This window comes from Zeugodacus cucurbitae, chromosome 4, assembly GCF_028554725.1.
Source record: "Zeugodacus cucurbitae isolate PBARC_wt_2022May chromosome 4, idZeuCucr1.2, whole genome shotgun sequence".
NCBI classification, from domain to species: Eukaryota; Metazoa; Arthropoda; class Insecta; order Diptera; family Tephritidae; genus Zeugodacus; species Zeugodacus cucurbitae.
This window is the reverse complement of record NC_071669.1, coordinates 72,494,013-72,517,505: the sequence shown is the minus strand read 5'-3', so window position 1 is coordinate 72,517,505 and position 23,493 is coordinate 72,494,013. Positions and strand designations below refer to the sequence as shown.

Here is a 23,493-nt window from a genome sequence, read left to right as displayed (position 1 = left end):
TGTTGTTGTTGTTGTCGTTCACATTGGCGCGCATTTTCTGTGCGCCGTGGCTATGAGTGGCACTTGACGTGCTTTCAACTGTGTACTCACTGGCCTACTGAGTGCTTGAGCGGCCCAAGCTGTTGGGCCGGCAACTCGGCATTAGACGGTTTCCACTTTGCATTTTTGTTGCTTTTCATTTGTTGCTATTAATACTTTTTTGTTGCATACAAAAATTATTTCGATTAGTAACCACCCCCTTGAGTGGGAGGGGAGAATAATTAGTGGTATTATGTGCCATTGTTTGCACTGTACAGTGGAGTGTCGACAAATGAAGTCACATGTCGTTATTTCGAAATAAGTTATAGTTTTCGTTATTTAAATTTAAAAAAAAATTTTAAATTTTCCTATGGTTTCATATTTTGTATCTCGTAAAATTTGTATATTTAAATGCGCCGAAATGTAGGCAACATTCTTTTTAATACTAGTGAATCCATCCTTAGATGTATTATGTGGGAATCACTGTACGAGCTGGCGGAATATATTCACCTATTTTCATACATTTAGTCTGGATAATTACTTACCTTAGTATTCATTAAAGTACTGCATTACTTTGTGTCACTCATAGGGCAATTCCATGCGCTTCGTTTGCCAGCTGTCAGCTCTTTGAGTTGAGTTCTCTTTACGTCATCGTTGTGCTGGCTGGCTGATGGAGATATTTACCTAATTTTGTGCTAGGAAGCGCAATGATTTCTTGTGTCCCCTTTTATTTTATGACATTTCCATTGTTGGACTTGATTACTCACCCACAAACACATATTCTCGCACTGACACATAAACCCACAAAATGTGTGAGGTTCTAGCTTTTTAGATTGCGAACATCCTGTCCTGTCGCCATTATGCTAAATTAACAACTTTCTAACAGTATGTGTGTGTTTGCTGATTGCTTTATTTTACCTTTTTACGACTTGATGAGTTCCATTCGCAGTTGATAGATAGTAATCGAAAGCTATAAAATGTTAACTAATTACTAATGGAGCGATAAGGGCGCCCTCTGTACTGTACTCTATATACTCTCATTGTGTGACGTAATTTGCATTATTAATGGCCCATTGTATGAGGTAATGTTTATTTTCTGCTATCACCTTAACTACGTTAATGTGTGATTAAGTATTGTAGATTCATTGATAGCATTGATAGTAACTTTAGTTACCGTTAATTAAAGGGAATGGATGCCATGAATAGATCTCTGTGGACATTTGAGCCTCAAAATTCGCATTAGAAAATGGATTTTCAGTCTACTTAATGGGAAGAACACTTTCGAAGTTGGCAGAGGGAGTGTTGCACAGATTCTACAATAGATCTACATACATATCTCCAAATGTAATTTCCTCTGATTTGTTGTGGAGTTTTTTAAAATGCAAAGTGGTTGCCATAAATCATCAGACTTTGACGTCAGGTTTATGGCTATGCCTTCGTAAAACATTGTATAATGGTAGTTCTCCGAAAACGAAACCGAAACCGAAATTCATGTAAGTTCTTTGGAAACGAGCATGATCACGAGCTGTGCTCTTGTACCAGAACCAAAGCAAGATCGCTTGAGTGTTTTTCTAGAGAGTTGGTAGATTTTTTTTGGTTAAGCTGCTGCATGTGCTTTTGCGGTACTTCTTTTTAAGATATTATTCATTTCGTTGTTATAAAACGAGATTTTTTTTTAATATTTTGTGGTCTGTATATTCAGATAAATTCTTATTATTTTCGATAAGACGATGCGAAATTTCACATAAATAATTTGAGTCACTATTTGCTGACGAAAATCCTCCGCTTTGACAATGCTTTCAGGTCCTCCAACACCTCCTATACACAAACAGTTTATATATGCAAAATAAAGTATGGCTTATATGCACCAGTCCATTCATATTTAGTTGCGATGCATCATTTCCTGCGACTTGTGTTCTTTAGGTCAGTTATACTTTAATAAATACATTTGTACGAGTATGTGGGGATAAATATTTATCTTCAAACATGTTCACCGTTTGTTGAACATTTGCAATGAGAACGCTTCTATTGATAACTTCGGTTGGCTTGAGCTCACGCCGCATTGTCCTGTCGTGTCTATTCGCACTTCACACCCCCACCTTGCCGTGCAACTTGCAAGTTTGTACACTTTTCACTTCCTGCTTATTCCGTTTTTTAGGCTTTAACAGCTTAACTGGCTGCTTCCCGCCTGCCTCTCGTCCATATTGACAGGAAGTTCAATGCTCGGCTATTTCATTAGGATATTAGTACAAACAAGCAACATGGAATTTGCATACTTGCTATGCGTTGCAATGCGCGCCCGAGTAAACTCGTAGATGTAGTTGTGTTCCCAGCTGGAAATAAAAAAAAAATAAAAATTGACAGAGAGAAGAGGGAACAATCACTAATCGTTTAGTATTTGTTTCTTGAAAAATATCACAAATTTCTATAAGAATCAAGAAGACGTATTTCAGTCCACGTTGAAATTTTGTGTACTAAGACTATAACTTCAAGTTTTTTCACTCTGGAAGAATCGTAAATAAATTAGATGAAGAGAGTATCAGTGTTTGGAAAAATTTTGGACCTGTATTCGTCAGTAAGATCTCATTGGAGTTTGTTGTAAAATTATTCCGCTTAAGATGACTGAATTATCTTACCGAAGGAACTTTCTTCAACAACTGTGGTCACAGTTTCAAGGCCTTGCTTACTACCACTACTCCACATGGTGTCCAAAATGCCTAGAAACAATAGTTCAATCATTGTCCTGACTTTTGTCTATTTCCAGCTGGGATTTTATTGCTGCTAAAACAAGCTTACGGAGTATTCCTGAATAAATGTGAGCAAATTAAGTGAAGCTGAAGAACTCACACACACACACACTCACGTTCACGTCATAAATATGCTTTTCGATGTGTGTACACAAAGCCCACGACAGCAATTGCATTTCATTCCGTTCTATTCTCAACGCAAGTATCAACATTGTTGCTGCCGAACACTACACATATGAATAAACAAGAGTGGCCGGCACTAAAGTCGAACAGGAAAAAGAAAAATTATAGTAGTATTCGTATAGTTCGAACAGCCGATAGCCTCTGACCCGAGTACCCTCTTGCACTCTAACCGTCTCTCCACTGCATGGGAGACAACTTCATATAACATCAAAGCGTATGTGCTGCGCTTGTTCGCACTCCCACATACTTGATTGTACTAGCATACTGTAGCTATAGGTCCGCCCCCTTTCTGCCGTAGACCTTACATTGTTGTTGCATTTTCATTGATAAATATTGATTTCTCTTTTCCTGGCGGCATAATAAAGTGTCTGAAATGCTTTCCATTGAAAAGAGTTGCCGGTTTTGTGCAGATTTGCAATTCAACGCATTCTAACCGGAAAGCAAGTGCTTTCCTCTACTCTCTTTTTCTACAAAATAAAAGGAAATCAAAATTTAAAAAGTGACAACAAGTAAAATGCATTTATATATTAATTTAATGCACTTTAGACCAATTGAAGGGAATTTAATCTTGCTTTGAGCGCTAGAAGACAGGAATTGAAGTTAAGGATTTAATTTCTGCTCCTGGCATTTTATTAGTGTTTTGCATATTTTTCTATTGATGAAATAAATTATTTATTATTTTTGTTATGAACCGATCAACGAGAAATCTATTTCAATAAAATTGAAGTAGATTCGTTTCAGATGGTTGCAATCTTATTTTGGGCGGGTCTTGAGACCTATTATTTTGGTGAAGGAACAATTGAAATTGCTGGAGCTAAAAGCTTTTCTCATGTGCCATTGAACCTAAAGAATAGTACATGGGACGCATGGTGGCTCAACATGACACTCGTCTCTCAACGACTTTTCTTCATTTTAGAGCTACTAGAGCTTCTTAAGTGTAAGCATAAGCCCGAGCAATCAGCAGTTTAACACACCATTCAGATGACAGTTTGCCTTATCTATTCAATATACTCGTACATACATATCCATAGTCCACGTCGCCTAGAATACAATGCTCTGGAATACTACTTCAATACTTTTTGTTACTTTATTACTTCAGCACTTGAGAAAATAAAAAGGGAAACTAATTTAATAACAATACCGGCCGCTACTTGATGCCATCGCAAGCAATCAACGCATTCAAGGACACAAAGCGAGCACAGAAAGCTTTGACATTATAAACTCGCATTAATACTTAAAACCTATAAGCACACAGTTCTTTACATTAGCTACTAGTTTAATTTATTCAAAGCCAAGCAGATAAGGCAGTAGTGTTTATGGGAGTGTATTGACGCGTTAAAAGTAGTCTCTCAATCGGTTGCTCTATTCATAAAATACTATGAAATAATACCAATAAAGAGTATAAGAATTGAATAGAAGAATGATCCAGAAGTGTCATTCCCTAGTAATTTAACCAGAATAATTAGTTTATGAACAGTTGAGTCGGCGATCTGATAAATGAACTGTTGTAGGACCTCTAAGAAAAGATCAGGCGGAGACTGACTGGCATTAGCTAATTGGTTGGAGCCTTGTCTAGAGTCTTCCTAGAACTGAATTCAAACTAGAAGTGTCATTATGAACTTCGTACTTCCAACCGTCTCAACCGACTTAAGTTTCCTCCCTTAATTTAGAGCATACGGAAGTCAAGTCAGGTTGCCATAGAGTAAACTATGAACATAGACCGTTTTCACACGGGCAATTTTTGTCGCGGCAATTCTTAGTTTTATAGGAGAGGGGGCGACGAAGAGAGGAGAATTTCTCTCTCTCTCTCGCTTCCCTTGGTCGCCCCCTCTCCTATAAAACTAAGAATTGCCGCGACAAAAATTGCCCGTGTGAAAACGGTCATACTGACCTCTAGCACCGCATACATATTAAGAGTTAAGGATTACCTCTGACTCATTAAGGAATGTGGGAGTCTTAGGTTATTATGTGGAATATTTTTGAAGTTATACTTCTTATAAGTCTTCGGAAAAGGTTGCGATAATTGTTTAACGCTTCAGTGGAGAGGGAATAGCGTTGAAAAATTAACGCGAGAGAAAGAGAGAGTGAATGAGAGTAAAGCAGAGAACTTAAAGCACTAGCCATGCTTATGCTATTTGAGCAATTCTTGTTTTTGTAGAATAATGCATATGTATGTTTGTGCATTATTTGTTTTTCTTTCGTTTCTGTTCATTTCTGCGAATTCTCAACTATTTTGTGTGGCTTTTGGTTGAAATATTCTGCGTTAGCCTAATCAACGGCCTTTCCCTCTCGCTAGTTTTCTTTCATACAAAATGATATGCATTTCTTGGAATATCACTAAGAAGTATAACTTCTTCCGCGCATAGGGACTCCACGCAACAGTTTTTTTGTCATAATTTTTAACTAATTCTTGACTTTTACAGAAACCTTCTCCCAGACTAACATGCAAAATAAAAAAAAAACTAAAAAAATTTAATCTACCTAAAAATTAAAGGAATTAAAATAATTTTTCATTCAGACTTGGTTTCTAGTACAAAATTAGAGCTCGGCAAATGACTATAAATAGGACACCTGGCAAAAGCGCGCACTCAACAACACAGCATTGCACTGCGCTCATAACTATGCATTCCAAACTTTAAATGGCACCTTTTCATACACATCCATAACAACAACTACTACCACATTCACAACTACAACAACCAACACAGTTTACCCAGTGCTGTTACATTGCTGCCCTGTCAATTCGCCTTGAAACAAAAATGCTCTTCAACTCAACGTCAACATCAGTGTGAGCCACCGCATCAAGTCATCAGGGAAATTCACTGTAAACACACATTTAGAGTGAAGTTGAAAAGATGAGCTAGATGCCACAAAAAGCAAAAATAAAAGACGGCAACAACGCAAAGCCATTTAGACCTCTGCAGAGTGGCGGCCGCGGCAGGCAGGCAGGAGTGTTTATTGTTCCCCACTTTCAAGCCATCCCTTTGGCGCTCGCAAGCGCTCGTTCCCTGCGCTCTCTCAGCACGCCACGTCGAACAAATTGCGCTGGAAAATATGCTGTGAAATTTGTGCGAAACAGCAAAAGCGGAATCTGCGAAATAATCTCAAGGAATTCGTGTTCCAATTTATGCTTACAAAAGTTTGCTGCACCACCCTTGCGCCATCGCCCGAGTGCCTTTGTAGGGCTCGGGTGTTTCTGGTGTTGTGGAACGGCGCTCTTTTCGGTTTTCCGTTGGGTGGGGAGTTGAAATGTGCTTGGCGACAGCCACCAGAGCTATCCGGAGCGTTGGCGCATCAAAAGCAATTGTTGAAGATTCATCACATAACTTCTTCAACCCCAGTGGCAGGAAGTGTAAGGAAGTGTGCATACGGCTGCCTTCGAATTTCACAGCACTTAGACGAACGAGTGCGGCTCCACATGCGAGTAAACTGCATTGTACGAGTATGCCCCCACATAAATTCGAGGCAACGGCTCGAGGCGGCTGCAGCTCAGCTGTGGCGATACTTTTCAGAAGATTTCAATGCAGCAGAAGGGTGCAAGGAATGCGTCGGTTGCGAAAGCAACCTCATTGTTGTCTCGCTGTGAGTTGCTTGTTGTCTCAAGTGCCTGCTGTTGCAGAATGATGTTTAAGCATATTTGCTGTTCTTAAGGATGAATATGTGTGTGTGTGTCCTAAAGCATATTTTCACATACTCTTCAGCCATCCATCCATGTATGTGTTTGAGAATTTCGCACACACACCGAGAAGCATATTGCATGATTGTTGCTCGTATGTTGTGACTTGCTGCTGCTGCTTGTACGTCTTCGCTGCCGTCTTTTGTCACAACAATTCCATTGATGTTTTGTTGTAGTTTCTGCTGACACTTTTGCTGCGCTGCAGCTGATGGCAAACAATGTCATTTTGTTGCTCTCTACAAACTGCCAGCAATCGGACTCGATTACTTTATTGCTGTCTGTAAATTGACCGTAAAATCTTCTTTGGCATAGATTCAGTGAATTGAAATCGATTGAAATTGCAACAACCCAATCCACAGGTCAGTCACTCACTCTTGACGGGCGTAGATATGTGCAACGTATGTATTTATGCACTCGACCACTAAACCCTGTAAGAAACCGCTGTCGGTTGAACATATGTCGGAGAGTCATAAGTCTACTTCTTCGGCCAATGTGAACCAAATTTGGTACATAATAGTTTTTTGATATCCTGATGTTACCGATGGAACACGGGTTAAGAAACGCACCCACTTCCCATATAACAATTTTGGTTTCCATGTGATTCCTTCAGTTTACAATATATACATCAAGTACTATTGGAGATATTAGAATAAGACTTGAAACAAGTATCCAGTATTGCATTGGGGATGTGGATTCGCTTATCCAAAAACCAATGTGACTATAACTTCAAGGTTCAAAAACTAGATGTCAAAAATGAGGCCCAGAACTAGAAATATACTCTATAGAAAGACAGTTTGAATGTTTTACTTATAATAAAGTACTTCTGAGTCAAAATGGGTAAAATTCGGCTCACCTAGCTTCTATAGAGTTGTCACCTGACTGCATTGAAAAAACGGTTGAAATCAAATTGCTGTTGGTACTCTTCGCTAGGAGCAACAAGAGCTCTGAGTTGTACAAATTTCCTGCAGGTGTCTCCGTTAGCACCGCTGTGCATTTGGCCATTAAATTAATTTATAGGGTAAATTTGTGGGACCTAGATACTTACAGAACACACAAACACACTTTCTTCCACCAATGTTGCCTACTCTAACTGTATGTGTATACAACGGTAAGTGTGTGAAATTTATTGCAAAATTAATAGTCTTGCACCGCAAATAAAAGATGCATTGAACCATTATTGCAATTGTACTAAGAATAGTGACCTACAAAATGCGGCAATATTTCTGTACGCTGATAAATGAACTAAAGAAGGTGAATAATATGCAACCATGAAGTAAATAACACTTTACTGAACCATAACGGTATGGACGATAAAAAAAAATTAGTGTTGAGAGAAAGAAGTGATAAGAGCAGTGTTGAGAATTACTAATTCTCTGCACTAAAGAAAACATAACCATTAAATTCTACAAACCATTTAGCCCCTTTTTCATATTTCGGGCCTAAAGTCAAACCACCGGAAATGCACTCTTGAGTGTTCACAGAAGCAAAAATTACACGTGTAGCCGCGGAGTTAAACATAAAATAATAATAATAATAAATAATAAAAAATAAAAAATGCATAAGAAAAATGCGCCGACTAGCGCTTATGACTTGCTTACTCCTCGTAAGATTTTATTGTTCTTATGAAGTCCACACAACCTCGTACAAATGAAATTATACAGAAAGAAAAAATAAATGCATTAAAGCGCGGCGGCAATCAATTTTCTTTAGCGGCAATCAAAACTGATTGTTGGAAGTTATCACTCTTATGCATTTCTCGCTATTCGATTGACCGATTGGAAGAATGCATAAGTCGCGCACACAAATATTTGTTATCATATGTTGTTGTGCGTTGTTGTTATTGCACATGGTTGTGCGTTGTGGCTTTCGAATTACAAAGGCCTTGGTTAACCATGCACAGGCATTGCAACATTTCTATTATCTCACTCGCTCCCAAATGCATTAAAATGTCATTGCTGCGCCAGCAAACTCATAAAGTATTAAATTTATGGCAACACTACCGGGTTACGAGCGGCCGGTTCGGCGGCATGACGGTATCAATCGAGTGTGTGCACATAATCAAATGATTGAAGGCAACACTGCGCACATTTGGTATGCAGACATACATACAAACTTAGGTACAGTATATAAAATTTCTAAATGTTTATGCTTTTGATTTTGTATATAAAAGCCGTTAAATGCGTGTGTATAAACGCTGAATATCTGCCGGAGTGATTGATTTTTCATGTGCATTGCACCTACTAAGCTTCTCAATGTTTGTAAATATTCATCGAAAAAAATGTATAAATAAATACAATAAAAGTAAAGCCAAATTTTTAGGTTATCTGTTCGTCAGCACGCCACACTTGCATTAGTTAATGAAAGTGGTAGTTGTAATTTCATTAAAAGTACTCTATTTTCCTTTAGGATTTATACTTTTTAGAGACTATTAAAATAAAATTTTTTCCGCATCACCCTTGCTAGACTCGCTTTCGGGAAGTAGAAGAAAACCTGGAGATTTCCTGTCAAGAAACAACTTTTCATGACAATCGATCAGTCGTTTGACGGCATTTTGGAACTTGCAAATAAATATATTATGGGATCTTATCGAATACGCGGTGTGTTCAAAAAATATCGGGAATTTTCGTATTTTAAAAAAGAAAAAAATTATTATAAATTAATTATTAAAATTAATGCTACCGCTTTTAAAATAGTCTCCATTCGATACTCTGCACATATGCCACCGCTTCTTCCAATCGTCGAAACACTTCTCAAACTAGATTTTTGAAATGTTTTTTTTGGAAAATTGCATCTATGCTTGTAAAACGACGGGCCGTTAAGGTGATCTTTTCACTGAATTGAAACAAAATTATGAATAATAGGCTTTTAATTCCATTATTTTTTCTCTCATTTCAATTTTACCAAGGTCAGAGCGTGGTACTGAGCAATACTTACCACCCACGCTTTTATACTTCATATCATTTGAATATTCATTAAACAAACAGATAATCTAGTTTTGCACGCTTGCCTGTCGCCGCTTATAACCGAACACCCGCTTGCATCGCTCCAAACTAATACCAATTCTTCAGATGCTTTAATGCAATAAGTAGAAACTAAAAGCCCACTTCCTGAGTTCTAATGAAGAAGTGACACGAGTGTCATAAATGTGTACAAACGTTCACTAATATTTATATTTAGTATATTAAAGCAAATAAATACAACTCTGCGTTCTCATTTTCTATTTTCGACAGCATTATGTTTTCCTTTCCACCCACTCCGCAGCCCACGCTCACTCTCAAAATGTATTCAAGATGCGTGTCACGCGAGTCGAGAATTGTACATGGTTGCGTATCTGCCTGCCTGCTTGCGTGTTTGCTGACTCTGAAAAAGTCACTGCCACAAGCAGCGAAGACAAGCCTCCATAAATGTCCCCATCAGCGTTGGTGGGGGTCTCTGTATCTCTGCGTAAGCCTACTATTATTCTTCCTTTCAAATCCGTTTTATTCAGCTATTTTTGGTATTTTTATTTTGTTTGTTTGATTTTTATGTTTGACTTCCTTTCTTCGTTGCCTTTCCTTTCCCTTCTCTCCCTTTGTTTATGCTTTACTTATGTGCTTTGGCATATTGCTTCACTTTCCTTCCTCGCACGCACATACACACATGCTTCTGGTCGAAATTCGCCACTTACTCTCGCTGAAGGTGTGCCAAGTAAACTCGAATATTTTGTTTTGCGGAAATAAAAATTCATTTTCCATTGCTTTCTTCTGATTTCTTTATGTAACTGTCTAATTGACTGGGCACTGCTTTAAGTTCACGAAGTTTAACGCAGATAAGTTAAGTAATTATATTTGTATTTTGTTTTGTCCAAAATTTTAGAAGTTTCTTTTATGCAAATCTTCTTAAATAAATCCTCATTTGCATTTCTACATGTCTCTATGTACATCACTGCGTATATATTGTTGTATGTAAGTTTGTTGGCCTGTAATACATATTTTGCTTTTTATTTAATGAACAATTTCTTTTTGCTTATTTGGTCGCCCGCTGAGTTTCTGCTGAAGTATTTGCCTCCATAAAAATCAATAGCAACTCGCTTTTATCATTGGCTTGCGCGTGTGGGCTTCGTGTGTGGAGTTTGCCATGCAACTCATATTCTTCAGTGTAACCTTTGTATGTATTTTTATATTTTTATTGTGAGCACTTATCTCCATTTCGTATATGTACTTGCATATGTATGTATGTATATATGTATTCAGCTACTTAACACTAATGTAATTTTTATGCTTATGCCAATATTAATAATCCATTTTGTTAGGTATTAAGTGTGGACCTGCAAAGCAGTGTAGCAATTTTATACGCTTATACATTTTACATAAGAAATTTAAGAAAGAATATTTAAAGATACCTTGATAGAAAAAAAAAATGTCTGTTTTAATCTGATTTCAAATCCAAATCTATTCAACAGGCTAATAAATTAAGAAAACTTTGAAAGCAGTCCTGGGAATCACCCTATTATGTTGCTCAATACTTTAGATGTCACGTGACACATAGTCTTAGTCGAAATAAAGTCCGTATATTTTAGGCAGCATTCAATTGCATACCTTAAGAGTGAGAAAAGTGTTAAACTCTAACTTGAGAAATATCTTTATATTTATTCTAGATCCAAGTGGCCCCGCCCCCAAATCGGTTATTTGTATATATCTCGCAAACCACTAAAGCTGTATAAACCAAACTTTCTGCAGTCGGTTCTCTTACGTACCCCACCACACACCATGAAATTAGTTGAAATCGGATAAGAACCACGCCCTCCTCCCACACAAAGGTTAGGTTGAAAATTACTAAAAGTGGGTTAACTCATTAACGAAAAACGTCAGAAATACTAAATTTCACATAAGAAATGGTAGATGGAAGCTGCACTCAGATTTTTTTACAAAATGGAAAATAGGCGTGGCATCGATTCACAACCACGACAACTACCAATGTAACTCAATTTCCATCTATTCCTTCCCTTTATAATATATACATAGATAAGGAACCAATGAAGATAGCGAAATAAAACTTTACACAAATACTGTATATGATCTGTAGCATCACTTGTGACAAAATTGTCGAAATCGGACTATATCTTTTCAAAGCCCCGAATATCGGATATGAAGAATTCAGTGTCCCATGGTAATTTTTCACCGAAAATTTCGGTAAATCTCTCAGGTATCTTAATTTAATTTAAAGGAAATATTTTTCTTCTAATAGTGTAGCTTCCCCTAACTCTCATATACCCAATTATAAGATTTTCAAATTGGGTCAAATTGTGTGTTATCATAATAAATATATATCAATAAATTGGGAGAATATAAAATGTTCGGTTGCACTCGAACTTAGCCTTTCCTTACTTGTTTCATTTAATAACGTTTAATTTGTGATATATTTTTCTGATTTCATATCTCACTCAGAGAATCTCACTTAGACAGTTTCGACTGTTCTTTATGGCACCAAAATAATCCTAATAGACTGCAAGACCCTCACGATTCGACCCCCGCTTGTGATCTATTACAAAGTTCTTAAGTCGACTAATGTCAATTCAAGTCACTTCGCTGGGTTCGCCGCAGGTGTGCCAACCCAGGTGTTTTATCTTTATACTGGCGAATGTTGAGCATTAAAAGGTGAAGTGCTTGGATGATAGCAGGTTTGGCAAATTGCCAAATCAATCTGTTAAAATATATAAAAATAAGAATTTCTATAAAATAAATATTATTAAATTTTTCTAAAATCATCTCTTTTCTCTTTGCAGTTTTACCAACATACTGTCGATAATAAAAAGGTAAGCAAAACTGAAGTGAATCACATGTCAAAAAGAGAATTCAACAAAAACTAATTGCCATGTTGGAATCAGCTGATCAGAGTGCCTTTATGATTACTATATTATTTGAGTAGATTTAGTAGCTTCCAACTGTCCAACGCAGCCATGCTGTCTTGCCAAATGTTGCCTCATGCTTGCTAGTTAGCAATCCAACAATGCGTCCAACCTACCAACAGCAGCACTTAATTTGAGCGGAAAAAATGAAAACCGCTTTCTTTCATGAACAGTTACATCGGTAGATAATAGTGTGTCTGTCTGTCTGTCTGTTTGTATGTGAACTAGTATTCATTGCTGCTCGTTATTAACGTTAGTTACTGTTTCAACTGAGGCGCTTGTTGCTGTTGTTGTTGCAGTCACTTTTGCTGTTTTGCTCTTTACCGCTGCCACTGCCGTTGTTGACGCTGGTGTGCTGTTGCTGTTGCTGTTATCGTTGGCGCTGATGCTTTTGATGACTCCAAGCTTCCACTGCATCCATACTTCACACACACACACACACACACACACCCACATATATGTATCTACGCACTGTTGTATGTGTCTGTAGACTCGTTTGCTTGCAAGCACAAGAGAATCCATCACAACACAACGCTGCTGTTGCCACTGCCGCTGCCGCTTTGTACGCGTTATGCCGAGCAGATTTCAACATGTGTGCCAAAGTGGCCATTAAATTGCGCTCCAATTCAAAGCAAAACAAAACGAAACTCAACTCGACGAGCAGCAGCCGACACACAACAGCTGGCACAACAAAAGCAAACGAGCAAGTAACAATGTAGTGGAACAAGAGTCTGGAAAACGCTACTCCAAAAATGCTAAAAAACGAAGAAGCGTGAAGCTGTAATTCGCTTACCACTTACAACAACAAACGCACATACCACTTCAGCAGCTCTTCTCTACATGCGACCAACAACAACATGCAGACAGCTTCTGTTGAAAAAATAACACATCATAAAGTACATTTTTTAATAATTAATGCTCGTACTTTAATACGCGCGTGTGTGTGCGTTTGTGTGCAAGCGAAGTAGTCGTAAAAGCATAAACTGTGATTTTAGAACCGAGCGCTTTTATTGTTGTTGTTGTTGTTGTTGAGTGTGTGAAAACTTGAATGTAACAATAAAATAAAATGCTACTCGACACTAAACTTGTGCGTTCTGCGACTATCCGTTTATATTCCGTATAAACAGCAAACAGTCTGTTACGAAAGTGTGGATATAGGAGCGGTCAAGCTTTAATAGCGCATAAGTCTCGCTTTGACTAAGCTAAGTGAGCTGACACTGATTAAATAATGAACTTAAAAATCTGTTGCCACTCTCAGATTTGTAGTTACCTCGAATATTTTGTTGCGGTCAACACTTTTTTATCTGAAAAGTCATTCATAGTAATCTGCAGAGTTTCGGAGAAGACTTTGTATTCAGTTTTCTAGCGTACAAAATTATATTTTCCAACATCAAACATCACCTGAAGTCTGTTTTATACCAACGAGGGTGTAATGCAATTTTAAAGTGATAAGTCTTTGTTTAAAATCGTCCAACGAGCCTACTATATCAGATCTGTTTCTTCTTTTTTACTCACTATGATGAACCAAGCACCACCCTACTATAGCTCCTTTCTCATAAACAGATGATCCATCCATCTTAATGTATACATTTCATATATTTAATGATGATTCTAAAGAGATCTTTAAACAACATGGGCTTTAATAAAAATAATCGCAGGCCATTAGTCAATCGTTGTGATGCGTTGAGAAACTTTAAGCATTGTGTGAAAAACTGGCAAGCTCACACATTAAGTCGGAGTACTATGTCAATGAATTTACCATAAAAGCACACACCCATGTGTACAGATAAAAGCGACATGCAACAGAATTTATTACTTTGACAAAATACGAAGAATCACCACTGCTCTGCAATTGTGCCACGCATGTCTACACGCTTACATGTCTGTATACTGTATGTTGGTATAAACGCATTAAAATATTCTCATTTTCATATATTGCATATCCCTTTTGCATTTGTGGCATTTCATAATTTGGTATGCAGAGAGTTGTGCAACTATTTTACTTGCATTCAGATAAAAAAAAATAAAAACGTCCAGAATACCTTCGTACAGTGTTGACTAAAAAAATACCGACTTGCAATTTAGATTTCATATATCCATGAAATAAATAAGATAGTTGACTTCGCACGGGGTTTCAAAGAAAGGCATCGTTAGATAGGCCTAAACTTCTGACTTTATTTCTAATATTAAGATTTGCTTATTCTAAAAGTGTTCATTTTGGCAAATTTAAGTGACAAAGCGCCACCTTTTGGGATATCAAAAAATTAATCAAACATGTAAACCCAATGTATGGTCTTTGCTTCCGCCGTTTTTTTGTAAATTTAAAGCTTTTTTTTGTATAAAAACGGTTACAAAAATGTTATTCAAAATATTGGCCGCCGCTAGATACTATTTTTGACCATTCTGTCTGGCAGCATGCGTATTCCGTGCAAATGTCGAGAATTTGGCTCAAAAAGCGACATTTTCAGTTTTGACACAAACGTCCAAGATCGATATAAAACGATTTAATCGACCAGTGACTCTAGAGACATTCCCGCAAATGTCGAGAATTGGGCTCAAAAAGTGACATTTTCATTTGAGAATAAGTTTGGGATGCAAACAGATCTCTACAAATATTTTGTTGGGTTAATGTTGACACAAATGTCCAAGATCGATATAAAACGATTTAATCGATTTAATTGACCAGTGCTTGATCCTATAGACATATTTTGAAAATGATGTTCCAACCGTTTTTAAACATTCTTCTGAAATATGAATCTACCGTTATAAATACGAAAGTGTTAGAATAAACTATAATACTTAATCACATTTAAACCTAAAACTTCTTTTTATAACAATTTTCGTTCGAAGCATACGTTTTGCGGCACTGTATGTGATCTATAGAGGCAACACACGTGTATTCAGGACCAAATGCTCATGAATTCGTAACAGGGCCATCATTTTGTACTAACAAAATTATTATATAAAATTTGTTTATACATATATGAACATTTAATGGACACACATACATACAAATACCTATGTATTTGCTGACTGAGTATGATTTTGGTGTAAGCTTTTTCTTGTTACATGTGCGCACACGCCCATCGGTATATAAATAAGTGTGTAAATATTCTCATATTCTCAATATTTGCATATTTTGATAGTGGCGTGACGATATGCCCACACGCTGTGCAATGTGGAAGGATGTGGCAAGGCAGGCTGACAGACAGACAAATAAATATAAAAATACAAATAAATTAAATTGATGTGCAATCTATGTATGCATTGTGTGTGTGTGTGTCTGTGTATGCACATGAGTGTCTATATCGTCAACTCAACTATTTGTTGATGCACTCACGTCCTGTCATCTTGGCTTTACATGAACTAAATACTTCGAACACGTCATCGATATCATAAACAATTTGTGAACTTTGATTTGCACTATTCGTGAAGAAGCACGTTCGTGTTAGTTCTACGGAATTTGATGATTGTTATTCATGGATTTTTTTCACTTACATTTTTTTATTTAATAATTGTTATTTAATAATATTTATGAATTTTATTGCAATTTCTTAAATTCCGGGAATGGTCTCAGGTAATGGGGAATTTATAGGTAATAATCCAAACAATTATATTTGATTAAGCGGCTTTGTTAAATAGGTGCCAAGCTCATTATTCCTTTAAAGTGTCTAATGAGTCCAATATGTTGCCAAATATAGTGTTATTCGAAGCTCCTAATTTATTTATAAATACATTCACTCATTACCTTCAGTGAATTTATGTCCTCGGTTGACTCATAACTCATGTCAGGTGTTTAAAATTCGGTATAATCGCTATAAATTAGGTTTCACAAAATATTTTTTTTTAATATTTGCTCACATTTGATTGAAATGAAATATCACCCTAAATGTAGGCAACGTTTTTAGGCATATTTCCGGAATGATAATATTTATAAATTTCGAACTAAGCTCTCCTATACAAATATCTTACATTAAAAACTCAACTTAAAAACGTAAATTTTTTCCACTAGCCCTTTTCACACATGTGTATGGACATAAATATCTACTGTAGTCATATCTGTATAACAAACAAAAAAAACAACAAAAAACCTACTTTATTAGCTGCCCTCCACTCGTTCAACGGACATTGAGATGGTGGCCACAATATAAGCCGATAATTCAGTGACAAACCGCTTAACCTTCTCCATTTACAAGCAAGCTTCGATAGACATTGGCGGCGACGAGCTCAATGTAAATATTTATATGACGCACAAGAAAATACCTAAAAACATAAAATGTTAGTCCGATAATAGGCATTGGTAATATGACATGCTTCTGCGCGCTTTCCAATAAGGGGTTGAAGGGCGGCAGTTCATGGTTTCAATTCTTCCATTTACGAAGCATATTCATGTGTGCAAGTCGTTGGATACTTTCAAAACGATATTTTATTATTACAAACCTTTCATCAGCCAGAGGTCGCGCTTTGTTCGCGTAGTGGTCCTATTTGTTGTAGAAAATTGCGTTTGACCGATGCAAAGGTCATAGCACCATAAATATGTGAACATTTGTGAGCTCTATCCATTTAAATTCAACCTTTCGCTCAGATTTCCTTGAATGTGCATTTAAATCATGACAAAATAGATTTAGGTATAGACAGAACAGTTCCTGAAGGTACGGCTTGTTTATTAATGACTTTAAGACTTAAGAAGGTTAATTTGCAATGTTTTATGGTTGGAGTTTGTTACTCCTTGTTCGAACTTGTTTCTAATATCGGAATATATGCTCAACATGTTAGATATAAGACGAAAGACATATGTATATAATACAGGTAGGATTTCAAGTTTTAGAATATTAGTTCTGCAAGCTTGCTAAATCACTGTGATTGAATGAGTAATACGGCCCCGCTTGATGATTGATGAAGATTTATAATGAAGACACTAAGAAGTAATGTACAAAATACAGTGAGACTCGATCACTGACATATTTCGTAAATTACATCGAACATCTTGTTTCAACCGCGATGAGCGCCGTTTTCTGGATCTACCGTTGGAAGATTTCGATGGGAACCTCTAACTTCTGAACGAACCATTAAATAAGTTCAGAGTTGTCTTTAAAACAAATTACTAAAATTTATTATCCATCCACCCTACATTACACCTTACTGCATTTATTTCGATGTACTTTGCTTGTAAACACGGATCTCTCAGTTTTCGAAAGTTCAAACTGCATCCACATAACCTAATTTTGTACTTTGAAGCGTGCCGTCTTCTATTTGCAATAAAATTCCTCCAAAATGATTACTATATTCAATTTCGTTGCTTTTCGCCGGACCACAGACCCAAGTACTTCTAGCGAATTCGCTTTGTGTCAAAACTCAGCTTCACAATCTATTATTTAACATATTAACCAAAATCCTATTCACCTAAGCCTACTACAGAGCTTATCCTGCCAGACTTTATTTATTAACCGTTTAGGGAAATGAATATTAATGCCATGGCGTCGGCCCTCTCTCTCTCGTGTGTCTATGTCCTTGGCGGAAATTTCAACCACAATGCGGCCGCATTAACAAACATTGTCATTGTCAGTGGAAAGTGTTGGGGCCCAACACAAAATGGTGGGCAAATGCAGCCCGGAGCAAATTTCAACACAGACCCACAGAGAGGTACACACACATGAACGTCTGGCAACAACACCCTCATGTTGCACTTACATAAGTGAGGCACAATGCAGTCGGAAATGCCGCCCAACTGGAGATCCTTTTTCATGCTTACCACACACACAGACAGTTGCACATACACATGCATGATGTTCTTCAACCTCAGCTCCTCCGTATACTTTTCATTCATTCATTCATAATTTCCGACACTTGAAGGTGTTTCGTGCCGGCGACAGCGTACAAGACGGGCTCGGCAGACGCAAAGTACGGAAGGAAAGCGCTTTGAAAACGAAGTTGCAGGTGGTGACGTTGCATACACACCCACTTACATTACTCGGGTGTATGTGTTGGCGCGCTTATGGTTTTTGTGTTGTAATTTATTTTTGTGTACATCTTGATAAGACGATGTTTCGTGCTGAGACCAACATGTAACCCCGCAGGGAAATCCATTAGTTTCGAATTGTACACTAATGTTTTAGGAAGGGAATAGGGAATTAAAATCGATAGAGTAAAATTTTGAGTTCCGAGCCCAAAAGTAGACTTGTTGAAAGTACCATAACTTTGGGATGCCAAGAATTGGCAAACATTCATACGAAAAGACTTTCTTGATGAAATGAGGTGATGCTATTTTTTCCTAAATGGCATCTACGGCGCATATACTCAAATCCCTGGCCGTACATAAGCTTCGCTGAACGTAAAACAAAAATTTCAAATGTGAGGAAATTTTTGCCAACGCCTGCAGGTAGTGCGACTGCTGCACACACAGACACATACAGCAAGTACATGCCGGCAAGCGATGTGTGCGAGTGAAAACAATTTAAATACGAAATACGGAAATCCAATCTGCAATCTGCACAACCCATTTCTATGCACGACGCCTCTACTTAAATGCTAAAATGGGATTTCCAATGCAGAATTTCATTCATTATGATCATTGCAAATTTGTATGCAAAGTGACACTTATGAAGCTCGGAAAAGTGTTTTAATGTTTCGTGATTATTTTTCACAAAGCTCGCTTTTGGGCGTCTATGCCCAGCTGGAGCACTCTCAAAAATGTTGCACGTATGCGATTAGTGTGCCACTCAACACAAATGCACCTGTCCGACCCCTCGCTTCGAGCGGGTAATTTTCGTGTTTTCGTTTGCCGAAAATGCAACTGTGCCAACAGCAAATAACAAATGCAAAGCGCAAAAGTGAAAAAGTTCTGTTTATGTGTACGAGTACGTGTGTGTGCAGCTTAAGAAAGTGGACTAGAACGCTTGAGTGCTTGCTGCTGTCGTCCAGTAGCTGCTGCTCCTCCTTCACATTATACTACTTTTGAGAGTGTCCGCATAGCGGTACATGTATATGTGTGTTACTGTATGCAGGTTTTTTTCGTTTCGTGAAGTACACAAAATGTCAGCAAATGTGGAGCATGTCATGTTTATGAAGCAGCAACAACAACAACTGCAACAGCAACAGCAATCACCCCACCGTTCATGCTGTGGGGATAATCATGACATGGTGCAGCAATCGCACAGCACACATACACACTCATGCTTTCATGTAGGTATGTATTTTTTGTATGTATGTATATGTATGTGTGGCAATAAATCGCCTTTACATAAATGCCGGCCACATGCAACGCTTGCCACCGCACGCTCGCCTCGCTGTGCCGCCACCTCACCCAATCAAATATGTATGTGTGTAAAAGCAGTGCAGCGCAGTGTCACTGTGACAGACTGACATAATGAACGCCTGCATGCCGATGAGTATTTGAGTATTAATAGCGCAACAGTATCGGCCGCTTTGAGTGTGGGCACTTTTATGCCTTTACTTGCGACTTCTCCATTTCTATTTTCATTGCAGTTGATTTATTGCTTGTTTAGCGGCAATGATGTGGCATATTGCTGCTATTGAAATGCCTGTTTTGTTCTGATGAGACTCATTTGTGTCAACAATTTTTTTCTTTTGCGTGCGAACAAGTACAAATTGGTGCTAATCCATTAGAAATTATTTTTTGTAAGATTGCCCTATTTTTGGAAGATTCCCATATTGCAATGAAACGCGCTAAACGTTTGGAGGAAACTTTTCATATTCAGATACAAATCTTGTATTATTTTTCGAAGTAATTGTTGCTTAATTAACTCCATAATCTTGGTTCTGCGTTTATTATATTTAAATCAGTTAAATTTTAAGTATTCTTCGGCTTTATAATGGCCTTTATATTCCTACGATCAGAAATCTCAGCTAGCTTTAAGTTAAACGTCCACTGAGATCATTTCCCGACTGGCATGGGAAAATAACATTTACCATTACCAAGATTGTAAATTAATTTGTTTTAAAATCCTCTTATTTTTTCTCTCTTGCAACATGTTGCACAAATAGGTAGTAATTTTGTTCACATAACGATTGTTTTGAACACCTAAAAGAGTTAGATATATAGTGGATTGAATTCCGAATATTCGCTGTCATAGAAAATATTGCAGCAAAGTGTTGCACTGATATTGGAGTAAAAAATAGAAAATAGACGTAGCCTCGCCCATTTTTAGGTCAAAATATCATATCTCAAGGACTACTCGACCAATATCAACGTTGCTGGCTACATACAATTTGTTTGACACTCTGATGTTACGAATGTGAGATAAGCGAAATCGTTTTACAACCACTCCTACTTCCCTTAACATATTTTGAATGCCATCCGATTCATACAATTGACAATATATAAATCAAGTAGCATTGAAGCTATCGAAACAGAGCTTTGCATCGAAACTGTATTTCTAGTGTGACATCGTCTGTCTAAAAATCGCCGAAATCAGACTATAACTTTTTAAAGCCCCAGATATCGAGCATGTAGACTTCAGTGGTTGTGAGTACTATTTTACCGAAAATATCGGTACCTTTCCCAGATTTTTAAATACGGATTTTCAAACTTCCGGTGGACTGTATACCGTATATATCGTTCAATATGTGAGATATATTAGTAAAATTGAGTGAATGTAAAATCTCGTGTATCGTATAATGTAGATTGGTGGCAAAAATAGTTGAAATTGTTTCAGGAATTGTCTCAGTCACGACACTATATGTATATAATGATTTTCGTTATTTTAGTGGACTTTATGCTGAATATATGGATCGAATTGTGTGTTACATATATTATTAACATTAAACAAATAACTTGCGAGAGTATAAAATGTTCGGGCACTCCCGAACTTAGTCCTTCCTTACTTGTTTTACTACAATAACATCTATCTCATTATGAACGATTCAGAAAATTTGTTTTGTTTTCTCATAATTCCGGAACCGGCTAAAATAAGTTGAATTGGCCAAATTAAATGTCCACTTGACAGACATAACGGAAAAACATTAACATTCTTCTAATTGCATTTACATACATACATACATGTATAGAAAAAATAATAGTTTGTATGCAAGTGTTTGTGGCACGTTTATTGCTTACCAAAAAGTCAAAACTAAATAACCGAAACAGCAAATGAACAATCAACATACAACAACAGCTACAATAACTAGTAAACATAACTGAATTCATACATACATATCTGTAATTGCATAGGAAATGAATTAATTTATTTATACGCCATTATTCAAATTACGTTGGTAAGACGGCGCAAACCGTTGTAATACCAAAAACAAAAAACAAAAAAAATCAAAACAAATTGCTTTACGAGCATATGACAGCGTCGCGTTGGAAAATAAACGAATTTGATATAAATCAAAACATGCAAGGCTATCCGAAACCTCAAGTGCATTTTAAACTTTCACGTGGCTCACATGTGCTTTCCTCTCTGTGGATGGGTGTGTGTGTGTGTGCTTTGGTGGGTCTGCATTTCACCCACCGGGTAGTGCCTGAGTATAAACCAACCGCAGGCCGTGTCTACATCCGTTACTCATACGTGTGATTGTATGTGTGTGTGCGAGTGTGTCACTCAGCCAATTTACTGCAATCCATGGCGTAAGTCCCCAGCGGTCGATGCCCCGTTTTTGTTTTTTGGTTTTTGACCACTATGAGCGCCGAGTGCTGTGGGCGAACCCACAGGCAATTTTAAGCTTTCTTTGTGTGCTTATACACTTAGTTCTGAATTCTGGATTTGTGAACGTTGTGCCCGTTCGATTTCCGCTTTCGTTGATTATTACACACAAAGTTTTGTTGTTATTGAACTTTGTGTCACTGGTTTCTTTCTTAATGTGTGGTTTATGTATGGGTTCTAGGAATATTATTTTTTGGTTCACCACAAATATGCTTGTGGGTCATATTTCAAGTGAACTGTTTAGTGTCGCAGTGATTCAATGACTTGGAACAATTGGTATGTTTTTACATGAAGAAATGTTTATATATTTTGGAAAGGAGGCATTCGGAAAGGCAAAGGGATCTTTCATTGAGATGATATATTGTTTCTTTGAGAGTAATTGCAGAAATTATGTTCCAGCCTTGCGTTATCTAAGAAATTATCTACAATTTCGTTAAGACCGAGGCATCCAGAATCAATCTGTATTTGGGTCAGAATTCAGAATATAAAGGATATTGAATATGGAAGCGTATTATCTGTCAAAATCTTCGAAAATTTTGTATTGAAGTTCGCTATTTTACTCAACACAAGCAAAATGATGGAAGAGAAAAATTATTTGGTTAGAGATTGATTAGTCAAAAAATTATAAGAAATGTGTGGCACTACTCTTACATAAATATAAGGTCTCGCTAGCAAATTGATTGATTTTCATTTAATTCTTATGGCATTTTCTTTAATGGAATCAAATTACAACCACGCCCACTTCCAATAAAACGTCAAATTTAATATACCTATCAGTAAAAAATAGCGAAAAAACGAAATTCTGAATTGTTTTATGTAACTGATAAAATTTTAAATATTTCAAATATAATTTATACAAAATTTTTGAAAATTTCCTTCTCTATTTTTTAGGTGAGACCAGTTAATAATACCGAACTGTTAACAAATGAAATGTGAGTGCGCTTATGAAATGTAAACTTATATCCTTGATCCTTGCGCTTCATGCAAGCTTATTTTCGATTTTATTTCATACTCTACTTATCAAATCGTTAACATATCAGATCACATTTACACATACGAGTACATACATATCTACATATGTGTATGTGTGCAGCGAAATCATATTTTTTCGTTCTTGTTTTTCTTTCGTACGCAATATTCCATTTGGTCATTACTTTTTTATGTGGATTTTGTTTTCCACTTTTTATGCTGCGACATTTTATCAAATTGCTGAATGTGATTGTTCTTTTATTTACTTTGCTATCTGATGGCAGCTATTGGCTTTTCCGTTTCACTACGCGCATTTCTCTATACTTTCCTCTTTCACTTTTCCTCCCT

The 23,493-nt window shown here is 37.0% G+C and overlaps 1 protein-coding gene across 8 annotated transcripts in view; it reads left to right on the top strand.

Annotated features, from left to right (window-relative positions):
• Nucleotides 1-23,493, top strand: part of LOC105211882 (tyrosine-protein kinase Src64B) — a 54,921-nt gene that overhangs the window by 7,433 nt on the left and 23,995 nt on the right. For 6 of the 8 annotated variants that reach the window (XM_029040037.2, XM_029040027.2, XM_029040030.2 and 3 more), the window contains exon 3: nucleotides 12,389-12,418. The exons of 1 other annotated variant lie outside the window; for it this stretch is intronic. The gene's annotated coding sequence lies outside the window, so the exon portion shown is untranslated. Of the gene's footprint in view, nucleotides 1-12,388; nucleotides 12,419-23,067; nucleotides 23,109-23,493 lie in introns of all 8 variants that reach the window. One more of the 8 variants, XM_054228916.1, reaches the window with a different exon arrangement.